The sequence below is a fragment of the Mangifera indica genome, chromosome 14 (assembly GCF_011075055.1).
Source record: "Mangifera indica cultivar Alphonso chromosome 14, CATAS_Mindica_2.1, whole genome shotgun sequence".
NCBI lineage: Eukaryota > Viridiplantae > Streptophyta > Magnoliopsida > Sapindales > Anacardiaceae > Mangifera > Mangifera indica.
This window is the reverse complement of record NC_058150.1, coordinates 7,060,402-7,069,571: the sequence shown is the minus strand read 5'-3', so window position 1 is coordinate 7,069,571 and position 9,170 is coordinate 7,060,402. Positions and strand designations below refer to the sequence as shown.

General features: G+C 39.5%; 1 pseudogene; it reads right to left on the bottom strand.

Annotated features, from left to right (window-relative positions):
* Positions 1 to 669: 669 nt before the first annotated feature.
* LOC123197001 lies at positions 670 to 8,447 on the bottom strand (annotated as a pseudogene).
* Between the last annotated feature and the right edge of the window lie 723 nt (positions 8,448 to 9,170).

Sequence of the window (9,170 nt, the reverse complement as noted above, 5' to 3'; positions counted from 1 at the left end):
GCATTTTCATCCAAAAATAGTGAGAAGAACAAAACTTGGCAATTGCAACCATTGTCATGATCCTCTCAATGTGTCAATTCAGTCTCCTACATTCACAGGATTACATTCCATTTTTGTCATTTATATAATTACACATGTAACATTGCCTCTTAGTCTTATGAATTGAGGATTGTACACAGACTTAAGGATGACAACTTTCACATGTGTTGTCATTGCCTTATTATAATTGTAATTCCTAATACCATAACATAGACCTATATAGGCTTCTAGGTAGTAAACTGAACTACTTTAATAACATCATTTTATTTACTATAATTTAACTGTTCTTAGTTCTTTGCGCCAAATTGTACACAAAATGTGGTTTACTTCTTGCTAGTGCAATTGTTGGCATGAACTCATATTTTAAAGGGAAAATATTATTTATCTCACTTGTTTTTAATCTACTGCAATGTTATCCTTAAATATAGAAATTACAATCAAATCTACCTAACCCTCGTAAGATTGCCCTTAGAATCCAAAGTGATAACTGTTAGCATTGCACTCATTCAATAACTACAGTAGATGCTTATATGAAATAGTTATAATAGATTACATTGTCTTCCAGTGAAACACAAAAATTTATTGTTTTTCAATGGCTGACCCAATTGTAATAACGACCCAAAACTAACATTAAGAACCAAAATTACTTGCAGATAATGTGGTGCTCTTGCCCTTTGATGAATCGGCTGAAATATTATTATTTTGTGACTGTGGACTCCAGTTTGAGGCTGAGGCTGTGAAAAAAATGATATGGTCTTGGTAGTGAGAATATGCCTCGATAGATCTTGGAATTGGAGACTGCGTCACCTCCAAAACTCCCTCAAGCATTTGAACTACCTGACCCATTGATGACCTTTGAGTTTCATCATCTTGGATGCACCAACAAGCCACTGTACAAATTCGTAAAACCTCCTCTACATCAGCATTACCCTCCAGCCTAGAATCTAATAACTTAAGGACACTAACACCTTCAGTTATTACGGTTGCAACCCAAGTTGGGAAGAATTTCGAGTTTTCACTATTGAATTGCTCGGAGTTTCGCTTTCCTGACACAAGTTCAAAAAGCATCATCCCGTAGCTATAAACATCAGCTTTAGTTGTAATGGCCACTCCTGAAATCCATTCTGACGCAAGATAACCTCTTGTCCCTCTTATGGTTGTTAGGACTCTACTGAAGTCTCGCCCAACAAGTTTTGCCAGGCCAAAATCTACCACTTTTGGACAAAATTCAACATCTAGTAAAATGTTTTCTGGCTTTATGTCACAGTGTATGATGTGGTCTCTCTGCATTTCTCATGGAGATAAGCTAAGCCTCTGGCTAACCCCAGAGCGATTTTGCACCTTGTTTTTCAATCAAGAACATTTGAGCCCTTTGTATGGAAGAGATGCGAATTTAAAGAACCATTTGGCATGTAGTCATACACTAACAACCGCTTAGTACCTTCACAGCAGAATCCCAGAAGTCGTACTACATTGACATGTTGAATAGATCCTACCGTGCTAACTTCTGCTCGAATTGCTTCTCTCCCTGGCTTATGCTTTCAAGCTTCTTCACTGCTATGACACTTGAATTGGGTAAAACCCCTTTGAAAACAGAACCAAAACCTCCCCCTCCCAATTTTTCTGAGAATTTCTTGGTGGCATTTCGCAAATCTTTGTATGCAAATATCGTTAATGAACCCTCTAGTGCTTTAGTTGTTTAGATAGCATTTTTTCTCCTTCTCAAATACACAAACACGACGAGTCCCAAGAGAACTGCAAGTGCAATTGATGCCAAAATTAGAGAGAGCAGAGTTGGCTCATCATGCTGAACCAGAGATGCTTAGAGAATGTGAGGAAGAAAATTGTATTTCTATTACTTGTATATTTGATCTTTACATATAATGGCTTTATATACTGTAAATTACAATCCATCTACGGTAACATAATATTTGTACAATCTACTCATTAATATAAACATGATTCTTAGGGATGTGATAGCTAATAATCTGGGATGTGATATGGATGATGATGTGCTTGATTTCTGGGATATGATTTGCATGATTTCCAGGGATGTGGATGTGATTCTGATTTCCAATACTCCCCCTCAAGCTGGTGGTTTGTAGATGTCATAAACTCCAAGCTTGTGTAAGAGATAAAAAAGTTGTCTTGATCCCAGAGGTTTGGTGAATATGTCAGCCAACTGTTCTGTGGTTCGAATGTGGTAAGGTTTTATCAAGCCTTCCTGTATCTTGTCTCTTACAAAGTGACAGTCAATCTCTATATGCTTAGTTCTTTCATGGAAGACTGGATTGGTAGAGATATCCTTTGCTGCCTTATTATCACAGTAGAGTTCAACTGGTTCTGAGATTATCACACCCAGATCCTTTAATAGACCACGAATCCATATTATTTCACAAGTGGTTTTTGCCATTGCCCGATATTCTGCTTCAGCTGAAGAAAGAGAGACAGTAGATTGCTTTTTCGTTTTCCATGAGATAAGAGAATCCCCAAGTTTTACGCAGAAGCCTGTCAGTGATTTTCTTGTCATAGGACATGTACCCCAGTCTGAGTCGCAGTAAGCCGTTACTTTCAAGGTTTTATCTCGAGGGAATAATAATCCTAGACCTGGACATCCTTTTAGATATTTAATTACCTTTAAGGCTGCATCCATGTGAGACTGCTTTGGTGCATGCATAAATTGGCTGAGGATCTGAACTGCATAACTAATGTCTGGTCTAGTCATTGTGAGATAGATTAGTCGTCCCACTAATCGTTGATATTCGAAATGATCCCGTAGTGGCGGGTCTTCTACTGTTTCACTGTTGTGATCATACTCTTGACTAGTGAGTTTGACATTCTGTTCCACTGGGATTGCACTTGGTTTGCAAGCAGATAATCCAGTGTCCGCTATTAATTCCAATGCATATTTCCTTTGGCTGAGAACGATCCCATCTGCAGACTGAGCAATTTCAATTCCCAAAAAATATTTTGGAGATCCTAAGTCTTTTATTCTGAAAGACTTATGGAGGTGAGTTTTCAGCTCTTTTATGGCGATTGTGTCATTCCCAGTTATGAGGATATCATCTACATAAACCACGAGGCATATGAATGATTTTCCTTGTCTTTTTGTGAACAAGGCATAATCATGTCTTGACTGTTTGAAACCTAGCTTGATCAATGCTTCTGTGATTTTAGTGTTCCATTGTCGGGATGCTTGTTTCAGGCCATACAAGGATTTTCGCAGTCGACATACCATATTCTCTCCCTGTCTGCGAATTCCGGGTGGAACTTCCATATAAATCTCTTCATTTAAGTCCCTATGAAGAAAGGCATTATGAACGTCCATCTGATGAAGAGACCAATCATAAGAGGCTGCAAGGGCAAGGAGTGTGCGAACAGTAACATGTTTAATAACAGGCGAAAAAGTCTCTTGATAATCAAGCCCTTCCTGTTGAGTGAACCCTTTTGCAACCAATCGAGCTTTATATCGTTCAATGGAACCATCTGCCCGGTGCTTTATCTTGAAGACCCATTTACAGCCGATGGGTTTCCTATGAGATGGTCGTGGTATAAGGTCCCACGTTTTATTGAGATACAAAGCTTCTAACTCTTCTGCCATCGCCTGACGCCAAGGAGGTAATTGTACCGCTTCTGAATATGAAGTAGGTTCGCGATGTGCAGAGATGTGACTGATGCAAGCTCTGTGCCCTGGAGATAACCTGTCATAATTAATATATCGAGAGATTGCATATGGGTTAGATGAAACAGTACAAACATAGTCAGTGCTCCAAATGGGAGGTTTTGTGGTTCGGGATGATCGTCTCAAGGGAGCCGGATCAGGATCATCAGAGATAGTTGGAACATCCACGGATGGGCTAGGTGAAGATGAGGCAGCACTTTGTTCAGATCCTGTCAATGTACCACGAGGTGATGGAATTACCTCATATCTTTCTTCAAGAAACTCATTGTGTGTTATTGGTGACGAACCAGTGGATGTCGTACCGTTAATGTCATCAGCAAAAGGAAAAACATCTTCATGAAATGTGACGTCTCTACTGATGAAGATTTTGTTTGTTGTCATATCATATAGGCGATATCCCTTCTGTAGTGGAGGATATCCCATGAATACACAACGAGTTGCTCGGGTGTCAAATTTGTCTGTTTGCTGAAGTTTGGTGGAGTAGCAAAGACACCCAAATACTTTTAAGTGCCTGATGTCTGGTTTTTTGCCAAAGAGAAGTTCATAAGGTGTTTTGTCACCCAGAACCTTGGTTGGCATTCGATTGATCAGATAGGCTGCCGTGACCACACAATCTCCCCAAAATTGAGGTGGTATGTTGGATTGGTGTTTGAGGGCACGAGCTACTTCTAATAGATGTCTATGTTTTCTTTCTACAATACCATTTTGTTGTGGTGTGTAAGGGCAGGAACTTTCATGAAGAATTCCATGAGAGTCAAGGTAGGTAGTGGTGGTATGGTTAAAAAACTCTTTTGCATTGTCTGTGCGGATTCGATGGACTTTTGTGTGGAATTGAGTTTGGACCATGGACACAAATTTCAGGAAAAAGGTATGTGTTTGGGCCTTTGAATTCATGAGGTATAACCATGTAGCACGTGAGAAATCATCTACTATGGTGAGAAAGTATTTGGATCCATCATAGTTAGGTGTACTATAAGGTCCCCAAATATCTAAATGTATCAATTGGAACGGTTTTGTGGTTGAAGTGGTGCTTGTGGGAAAGGAAATGCGGGTTTGCTTGGCAAGAGGGCAAATGGGACACTTTGGATATGGAATAGTACTCGAATGCCCTAATCTTTGATGGGAAATTAATGACACTTTATTAATTTGATTTGTATTACAGTGAGAAGAGGTAATACAATTTTTATTGAATAAAGGAAAAGTCTTGGGGTTCGGTGTCCAGTAATATAGCCCATGTTGTTCTTTACCCAAGCCCATCAGATTGCCAGTCGAATGGTCCTGAAATACGCATATAGTAGGTAAAAAGGTTACTACACATTTGTTGTCTGTGCATAGTTTGGAAACTGAGATGAGGTTAAAACGGAATGTGGGTATACAGAGGGCATTTTTAAGTGTGAGTTTATCTAATTGGACATCTCCTATTAGTGTGGCTTGAATTGTACTCCCATTTGGTAGTTTAACAGGTGTTGGAGGGGACATATATTTTTTGTTGGTGCAGAATTTTGGGGAACATATTATATGGTCACTAGCCCCTGAATCTATTATCCAAACATCCGGAGAAATAAAAGTATTAAAACACGAAACCGTACCTGCATAGGAAGTGGAGACGTCATTGCCCTTTGGTATCTGATTCAGAAGTTGGATTAATTGATCATATTGTTCAGCGGAGAGTCCAGTTGTAGCTCCTAAACTGGTTGAAGCCACTTGATTTGCAATGGGCCCTTCTACCTTTGTTTTGCTAGATCCAGGACGACCATGCAGCTTCTAACAAGTGTCTTTGGTGTGATTACGTCGCTTGCAATAGTCACAATACAATTTTCCCTTTTGTCTGGGGGGCTGATTGTAACTATTGAAACTATTCGGGGTTTGACGAAAATTGTTGAAAGTTTGGGAGCCAACATGATTTTGTGTCGTGGGTGAATATGTGCCGTTAGATCTCTTGGATTCATCTTGTCCGTTGATTTTCCCATATAAATTGAAGCTTTGTGGTAGCCCTAAATTATTTCTTTCTTCTCCAGCCACTTGTTTTCTCTGGTAGGCGTTGAAGACAGCAACTCCTTCATCTCCAGCCACTTGCTTTCTTTGGTGGATATTGAACACAGCAGCTCCTTCATCGTGCCCAACGCTTCTCTGGCTCTCATCTTGAACGGCGAGGTGGTAAGCTCGTCGTAGCGACGGCGCTTCTGCGAATGTGAGGATGTGGGTTCTGAAGGCAACGAACCCTTCGTTCAACCCCATCAAAAAACGAGTCAGCCTCTCCCTTTCCTTGGCGCGTTGAATCTGTCGAAGGACTTCTGGTGGAGCTAGGATCGATTCTTCGACGGCGTCCAGCTCGTTCCATGCAGCGGAGAGTTTGTTGAAGTAGGCGGTGACACTTTGGTTGTCTTGTCGGATCTCGGCAAGTGTTTGTCGCACGCCATAAATTTTTGCAAGATCCAGAGCTCCGTACATATCCTTGATGAAACCCCATAACTCGCTGGCATCTTCTGTAGGTGGTAAACCTGCTGCAATTTCTTCATTCAAACAATTACTAATCCAGGCTCGGACAAGCGTATTACATCGTACCCAAAATCGAGCAAGGTCGGGTTCAGACGGCATGGGTACAGTGCCGTCTACGAAGCCAATTTTGTCCTTTGCTATGAGTGCTCTTCTGAAATCCCTAGCCCATTGGGCATAATTCTCGGCTCCAGTTAAGGTTTGCTTTATTAGAACGAGTTCTGGTCCATCTGATGGTGATGCATAGAGAACATCTCCAGGCTCTGGCTTATTTTTGTTTGTGGGAATCAAGCGAAAGGCCGGCATTTGTTGTGAACTAGCGATCGGTTCAGAAGCTTGGTTCACCACTGATGCTTCAGCGGCGGATTCTGGTGATGTAGGAACAACGGGTGTTGTCTTGATTGGCTCCATCTAATCTGGTTTGCTTTTGTGCAGGTTAATGAGGGAGAGGCAAGGCTGCCCAGTACCAAATCTGAACAGAGGAGAAGGATGTCTGTTTATTCGACAGAGAGAAAGAGGATAATTCAGAACTTTGCTCTGATACCATGCCAAAATTAGAGAGAGCAGAGTTGGCTCATCATGCTGAACCAGAGATGCTTAGAGAATGTGAGGAAGAAAATTGTATTTCTATTACTTGTATATTTGATCTTTACATATAATGGCTTTATATACTGTAAATTACAATCCATCTACGGTAACATAATATTTGTACAATCTACTCATTAATATAAACATGATTCTTAGGGATGTGATAGCTAATAATCTGGGATGTGATATGGATGATGATGTGCTTGATTTCTGGGATATGATTTGCATGATTTCCAGGGATGTGGATGTGATTCTGATTTCCAATAATTGAGCCCAGAATACCACCAATAACTGTTACCCTTTAACTTTTGGGGCTTGAAAACTCCGAAGGTGCAAGCTTGATATAAAGAGTTTTTCCATATAAGGCGCCTTGTCCAAGTTGCTGCACACCCAGCAGATTTTGAAACCAGACAGAACACCGACTGTCTTCATAGGCATAAGCTGTGCAAGAACAGTCATTCAAGCAGGTTCTTTCACATTCGACGGCACTCCCTACTGGCACAGATTGTGGATTTTGGGGGAATACCATGTTCGAATTTGCTACAAATTTATCCTTCTTTCCATTGGCAACAATATTGTCTTGACACTGCAGTTGTGTTTTCCTCGCACAGCCGCCAGAATAATCCTGCAAGTTCCAATCATGCTCGGAGCTTGGCTCAAAACCTTGCAAACAATCACAGAAAGGCAGACTTTCCTCAGTGCAGCGGCCAAATGCACCACAAATAGCATATACCTCACAATTTTGTCTGGGTTGAGCGGCCACCTGAAGCCAAGGGTTGGAATGCTCTAACCAATTCATTAGCTTAAACTGCCCTGAAACATCCATAAGAAATCAGGAAATGATGGGACTAATATTTTTCATTGAATATGTAAGATAACTCTCATTCTCGTTGGTATGATAGTTGAATTCATAGACATAAACTCCACTAGTTTCAGGAATAAACTGGAACAGCTTTCCATTCTCGTTCCAAGGTACACTAGTCCGGTAAGTCAGAGATTGAGGGCCATTCCACGACATAATAAGAGCATTGGATCCATTTGGGTCTAGTTCAAGAGAGAATAGGCCCGGTGCAGGATCTTGTGTGTTCTTCCACGAGATGAGACGTTGGCTTATGTTGGTCTGCTTGTCCAGTCTCATCCTCATACCAGGGATCCATGTATGAGATGGATGATCAAAACTTTCCCATAAGGATTTTGGTGAATTACTAGATAACCCTCTCAAAACAAGATTTCCTTCGTCTAGAAGAACTGCTTCTAGAGGATTTGCGGTGGTGGAGTTTAGATTCGTGGACCAAATTGGCACTTTGGATTCATTGAAAAGGATTAAATTACTATCTGAGATTCTTAAAACTGAGGAATATCTATCAGAAATTGGATTCTCTCTATTTGCCACCCAAACTACATTTTGTACAGACACTTTACCATACCACATGCACAAATAGTAGTTCGAAGGCTGACCTGGTTTGAAGAAACCCAATACAAAGTCTCCATGAGCAGAGGCAATAGTTTGATCACCGGAGAGAGTTTGGTTTGCAGAGATAGTGTCAGCACCCAAAGAGACATAAGATTTGGGAGAGAAGCATATGAAAAGAAGTGTAAGCGCAAACCATGAATTGTTCATGATATGCATGGCTGAAACAAATTTTATGTAGCAAAAGACTGATTTTTCAGTGACCAAAGCTGTATAACATTGATGGTTTTTTTCCACTATTTATTAACAAAAATTTTCACAGCGCTTGGGATGCTTTAACAAAAGTTCTGAAGCGCTGAAAAATCAAAGTTGGAATCTTCAAGTGAACAGCAGTCAAGTCAGTACCGTAGGTGGTGATCAATTTAAAGTTTTGACTCCCCACCACAAGTACGAACAGATCCTGTGTGGCCGTGTACGAGAGGCTGGTTTTAAAGGAGACTTTTTGGTTATGTTCGCACAAACGAAATTTCTTAAATAAATCAATTATGCGTATAAACTGAACTCATATTATATATTTAACTTTATTTTTAATATTTATTTCAACAAAATTGTGTCTATATATTTTTTTTTATACAATTTAATTATACAAATAATATGTCTGATATGATTAGATCATTTTGAATTAAAGATAAAGTAACTCCAATAGACATTATCTGTATACTCAAATTATGTAAAAAAATATATATAACATTATTCTATTTATTTATACATTTACTTTTATACAATAAAAAAATGGTTCATTAGTGAGAAAAAAATTAATGAGTGGATAAATATCCGGTTGTTATAACTACTATTTTTATAACTTTAACGACCAATTATATGTACTCTAGTTAAAATTAAACAAATTTATATTTTTAATGATGGATTTTTAATTTTCTTGATTAAAAAACTTAC